Consider the following 6,302-nt stretch of genomic DNA (forward strand, 5'->3'; position numbering starts at 1 on the left):
AGGGGGGGGGAGAGCGGGGGGGGGGAATCCAGACAAACCTAAACACACCCAAAACGTGCTGCCACTTCCATGACTAACAGAATCCCACACTGCTAAGCTAGAATAAAAATAAAATAAAAAAGTCTTACCACCATCACCCCTTTAACCCCAGCCTCAAGGCCACCTCTGCTCCACAGCTACATAGTTTCCCTCCAGCTTCACATTTTCAGCATCCTAATGAGAAACCTTTGCCAGCTGGATCCAGCTCTGAAAGCAATCTCTGTAATGAGGGCAGGCACCTGGGGACCTACCTGCTTGGCTCAGGAGGAGAATTTGGTTTGTTTTTCCAGTCCCCCATACTGTGAAGTCCTTTGAGGCCGTGATAAGGGAATGCCAGACCACCTGGCAGCAAAAGCAGATGAAGAGGGAGGGGACTGATGAAGAGCTGAGATGTGGGTGGTAGCCAGGGTGGGAGGAAAGGGTTAATCAGAGCCCTTGGATACGAACACCCAGCTTTGATCCCAAGCCTGAGAAGAGGATGTAGGGTGCTGGTGCATGTCTGGCAAAACTGCCTTTTTGTTTTATAGCTTTGTTTCTTTATTATGCCTTTTTTTTTTTCCTGTTTCGTTTGCTATATTTCAGTCACAGCTAGTTGGGAAGGGAAGGCTTCACTTTCTCATGAAGTTACTGTTCAGTCAAGGCCCAACTTTAAAAATACATTTTCTAAATATGCACTATTCACTCTTGTCCTCAGTAACTTGATTGGCAGAAATAAGAGCTGCAAAAGCAGATCTTGTCAGTCATTCTTAAGCCTTCCTTAATATGGAAACAATCACTTGCCATTTAAACCATATTTTTAAAGGGGCACAGTGTGCTTAATAAGATGCATGCACCTGGAGTCTCAACCTCTTTTTGGTTTCTGGTAAAAACTTATTTGTGGGGATTGCAGATGTGCATGGGTGAGATAACAGATCCTTCCAGGTCGCCCCTGAAAACCCATCCAGGCCTATTCTCTATCATTTTCTGTAAATGCACATGCATATGTGTACATCTGCATGTACTTTCCATCCTGCAGACACCCACTGGCACAGATCCGAACGTCTGCTTCATGAAATCCAAAGGACGAGCGTATGCTCGTGTGCAGGGGAGGCACCGCACCGTACAGCACTTTGCGGCTGCGGGAAGTGGAAGTCATGGGCGTTTGCTCTGTAGCAGGTCACGCTGGCCCTGTGGCACAAGGTGGGTCCAACATGGAGGAGATTTTTCTATTTTTAGGCTAAGCTTTTTTCCTTTAGGAAGCACAGCAGAGGATTAGGGTCTATTCACACATGGCCATCACTTGCATGTTGTGGACAGAGACCATGCGTCATGCAGCGCCCACTCATTTCAGACCTGTCTTTCAGAAGCAGTGAGTACCCATGGTGCCGGCTGTACTCTGAGACACGGAGACACGCAGCAACTTTAAAAGGAGACCAAGGAAGCCTGATGCTGGGGTCCCCAATTATGTTTGGACGATGGGTCCACAACAAGCGAAACATTTATTTTTCATGAAAAGACCTCCTAAGAATTAAACTGGAATTATTCTATGGTAAATTTAGCTACAGCGTTTCTGCGACAGGGAGTCCAGAGAACAATCAGCCTTCATCTTATCACCAGAACATCTCAATTCTGACCTGAAACACAAATTTGGTGCCAGGCGTACTGTGTTTGTGGTCTGTTCCAAATGCCAGCCAGCGAGGGAATGTGTCGGTTTATGGCACACAAGTAAAAAGCACAGAGCTAAGTTCAGCTGCGTTTGCCTTTGCTGGGAAAGGAAATAATTATTCTATTTATTTTGCTTCCAAGATGGGAATAGCAAATGTCTTTCTCACCTCACTGAGAGGAAAAAATCACACCCAATATGGTTAAGGTGCACCCCTTTTTACTGAGCAGCGTGACAACCTTGCAATTTGAACACAATTTTTTTTTTTTTGGCTGCTACCTTCTGGTTTTGTTTTTTTTTTTCTTTAATGTGGTTTATCCTTGAGAGATGCCTCATGCATGAACATCTTGGGTTGTTTCCTACAAAATGGCAGAGCTCATAAATAAAAGGAACGGGTAGAGCAGAAGTGAAGCTCATTTCAAACATGCTTTTAGAGGAGCTGATTTAACTGCAATCTGGAGGCAAATACTTGGCCATAGAGGAAAAAAAAAAATCTTAAAATGAGCCATGCCAGTCTGTCACCAGGAGTGGGCAGGTTGGTCCTTCCTAGGGGCCTGTGGTGATTCTTCTCCTGGAGGATGTGAGCTGTGATACCACCGAGTCTGCTGCTTTCATTTGTTTGCTTTTGCAGCGAACATGCTGCAGCTGAGATCACCTTTTCCAAAGCTCAGATACACCTTCCGGAAAGCCAGTGGCCAGATGAGCATTTTGATGTTTGTGTCCTGTGACCAAGGGCAGGGCTTTGGGAGAAAAATGGGAGCACAGCAGATGTTTGGACCGGGAATGCCCCCAGCACTGCTGCTTTTTGACCCACTGCATGACCCTTTTGGGGACCCTCCTTCATTTTTCAGCCACTGGATGCTATGACACAAATTTCTTGATGTGCGGCGTGGCTTCCTCTGAACGAAGGCCCTGTGAAAGGGGAGCCCTTCGGCACAGCTCGTGCACGAGTTCCCCTCCTCCCCTCAGCTCCAGTGACAGCAACCTGTGTCCCCACGTTACTTCTTGGCCTCGGTCCCCTCACAGTAAGGCGATCCACAAAGTGAACATTAGAAGGTGTTTTCTGGGCCAGGGATTTTCCCCCAGCGGGTTTCAAAAAGGCCCATCTGCTTCTCTCAGGACTGGCGTTACCTCCAGCCAGCCTCTGCAGCTGAGCGCCATCCCCGGCGTGAGCCGGCAGTCACTGCCCCGGCTGCATTTCATTCTGGCTGGGGTACTTTGATCAATCAAAGCAAATCAAGGGCAAGTCAAAGCCAGGCACCACATAGATTTGCTCGTCCGGCTCATGTCTCACCCCTGACCACACACCGGACGAACTCCTCCTCAGCCCGTGTTGCTTTCTTAGCAGTTTTTGCTCTGACCACAGTGATGCTGGTGACAGGGGAGGAAACCCGGCTCTGTAAGTAGGGACGCACAGAAAAGAGCTGCATTACACTTAAGCCCCAAACGTCTGACCGAACAAGGACTCCACGGCACAAAGAGGGGTCGTTGCTCCCCGGGGGCAGTGGGACCGTGGTCGAGGTGCAGCCTGGTTTCCTCCCTGGAAGTGGGGAGGGGAGCACAGCTCAGCTGGAGGCAGCGGGGGCCGCAGCCAGCAGGTCCGACGTACCGCCCGAGCTGCTGTACCAGGCACACAGTGGGTGAGTTAAGGACATACTTTCAGCCTTAATTCTGAGTTTCCTAGGTTTTGTCAGTTTAAGCCAGATTCCTAATGTTATTTTAATGCCGTTGTTTTGTGTGTGAATAATATGCTTTCTATGCCAAACCACAAGCCCTGGAACTAATATCTCATAAAAATGCCTAGAGTCCAAAGCTAATAGCTGTTATTCAGCTGATTGAGTGATGCCTAAAAAGTTACAGATTAACGCTATTCCCCAGGGGAAGGTAAAATTAAACTCGACTTCTGATGGGGCTGGGTGCTCTTTCGCGTACTGTCTGAGCCTGGCCTGGGGGAGGCAGCTCGCTGCAGACCCTGGGCACCCCGTGGCAGGGCTCGGCGCTGTGAACGCGTGAGGCAAGTGCCGTCTGGGATCTACCTGGAGTCCCGGTGGGCAGAGGTTGGGGGTGTGTGAGGGATTTCATCAGTTTTCCCTTAAAAAAACCCCTGCCCTTCCAGCAACACCCCAGCGAGCGATGGGTCACTACAGCTCATCCTCGCCCAGCCCTGCTGCTGTGGCCAGTGACTCAGGGGACGCCGAAAAGGCGGGGGGGAGATGCTCACTCGCTCCCCAGGCTGGCGGTGTCTGGGCAAGTGGTGCTGCGGTGAGGTCAGGTCCCGGGACGCTGCCAGCCTGGCATGGTGGGCAGGAGCTGGGGCTGGAGCCACCGAGGGGGCAGGCGCCTCTTCCCCTCCCAGGGCCAGTGCCTGAGGGTTTGGATGGGGCATCGGTGATCCACAGGGAGCGGAGGGGGGATGCGGAGGGGACAGGCGATGGGGGGAAAAGCTGTCCCTTCGTGCTCCTTCCAGGCAGGGAAATCGAGCCACAGGATGTCAGTGCAGCCTGTGCGAACAGCATGCTTGCCGAAAGAAACAACTGTCTCCTCTCAAGAGCACACAGGAAGATCTCTTTCCCAGAACATCTTCTTATTTAGGAAACTCGCATCACAGCAGCAAAGCAGAATGCTTATTTGGGAATAAGAAAATGAGATGTGGCCCCAAGTCAGTGCTTGCGTGTAGGCACCGCGGCAGAAAGTTTGAGGACACACGAGAGGCAGCTGCTGGCTCACAGTAACAAACGCAGAACTGGATGGGCTGGAGGCCTGGACAGCTGGTGTTTGCTGCCTGCATCCTCCGATACTGGCTGCGCAGTTGTAACGTATCGATTATTTTCCTGTTACAACACAAAGTGATTAGCTAGATTAGCTTCTGCAGAGGTGCGAAAGAAATGTGTCATGTAGACTGTTTATTTTGCTCTAATTGGATTCACACCCTCTTTCTGAATAAATCTCATTTTACTCCAGCTCTTGTGGTTTTTCATGGCCGTGAATGCTGAGGAGCTCTTCCAGGGACGGGCAAGTGATTCTCAGCTTCGGTGGGGAAGACAAAGGGGTAGCGCTGTGGTCACTAGAGGCAGGCAGCCTGCAAACAGCACAGCCGAGGAAGCTCTCATGGTCACGTCCCGGACGATGCTTCACGGTCACAGACAGCTTTTGGCAGCACGAGGTAAAAGCCGCTCTTTGAACAGAGAAATCTAAGCTTTTCAGTCCTTCCGGACAGGACATCCACACCTGCTCTGGGTAAGCTGCAGCACAACATTGCGACCCAGAGGCATGGCGATGCTGCCCATCAGAAAGCAGCGTATGCTGGTCCCCCTTCAGCAGGGTGAGCTGCGCTGTATACTAAAATTGTCAGCGAATTTTCTGCTGCAGTTCATCACCTTTTCTAGCTGGTGCAGAATACTGAAGGAAAATTACCTTCGTCTGCTGTTTTTCTTGGCCCGTTCACTCAGAAACACGGAAAGTACCTGCAGCAGAGGTGGCTTCTCAAGTTCATCCTTTAAATCTCTGGAAAGAAAATGAGCTCAGGTGGAAAAGAAAGAAGAAAGAGCATCGTTTAAGAATCCTAGGTCTGAGTGGTTGCAAACTGCTAAGTGTCCTCTCTGTGTTAATCCCGCTAAACAAGTAAATGCTTTTCACTCCTGTGTCGTTTGCACTGTGGAAACTTTTGACGTCTTTGTACTGGCCACTGTGGTTTGAAGCTCTGCCTCTGAGTCAGATGGGTATCAAAAACCTCAGACCAGCTGGACTGAGCAATGCTCTCTTGATAAGCGCGGTAGAAACCAGACACAAAATGAATAATTAAGTCAATGAGACTTTTTGGGGGGTCTGCGTATGCATTACAGAGTTAAGCCTTAAATTTTAAATTCTTCCATTTATTTCTTGTTCCTACAGAGAACAAATGAATGCTACATCAGGAAGGCACATTTCTCTGGAGAGCACCTGCTCCTGCAGTTTCCAAAGATGTCTTGTAGATGATCCAAAGATGCCTCTTCATCTACACCAACCTGTGACTTGCCTGAGAGAGTTCAGTAGGTCTTATTGGAATTTGTGCAGACGTATTAAACTTGACATAAAACTTCTCTTTTATTGCTGTTTTGGTCATGTTTCTCCCCGTGACAGATTGTTATATTTTCTGTTGGCTTTGTTACTCTATAACTGGACACTGAAGCATCAAATAAATCCATATGCTGGGTACATTCTCTGTTTGAGGTGGGTATTGGAGTGATTTGGTATATAGCTTGCCATAATTTTCAGTGATACCTTTTGTCTTGCTCATTTGCTCTTGCAGAACTCATTTGTTTTAGTACTTTCAGAGCCAATGGGAGGTGCTAAATAAACATTTCAAAATATAAAAAAAGTTACTGGCCAACTGTGAAGTGGTAAAATTAAGTAACTTACCCAGCATCACACATGTAAGCAGAGCATCCAGTGCTGCAGAGCAACTTTCAGGTTCCCCCTCCTTCTCTTCCTGTGCTGTCCTGCCTCATTTATGGCACATCAGATGAGGCTTTTGCATCCTCCCTCCCTGCACGGTTCCCTAGAGCAGTATCCATCCTGACCAAACAAAAAAAGAAAAAAAGCCCAAAATAAAAACAATGTGATCAACTAATTTGAAGGAACT

The 6,302-nt window shown here is 48.7% G+C and overlaps 1 long non-coding RNA gene across 1 annotated transcript; it reads left to right on the forward strand.

Annotated features, from left to right (window-relative positions):
• Window positions 1-2,920: 2,920 nt before the first annotated feature.
• LOC103900714 lies at window positions 2,921-5,860 on the forward strand. Its single transcript, XR_657682.2, has 3 exons — window positions 2,921-3,321; window positions 4,643-4,844; window positions 5,573-5,860. It is a non-coding gene; the product is annotated as an uncharacterized LOC103900714 (long non-coding RNA).
• Window positions 5,861-6,302: the final 442 nt, after the last annotated feature.

Source organism: Aptenodytes forsteri, unplaced genomic scaffold (genome assembly GCF_000699145.1).
Source record: "Aptenodytes forsteri isolate BGI_AS27 unplaced genomic scaffold, ASM69914v1 Scaffold82, whole genome shotgun sequence".
Lineage (NCBI taxonomy): Eukaryota > Metazoa > Chordata > Aves > Sphenisciformes > Spheniscidae > Aptenodytes > Aptenodytes forsteri.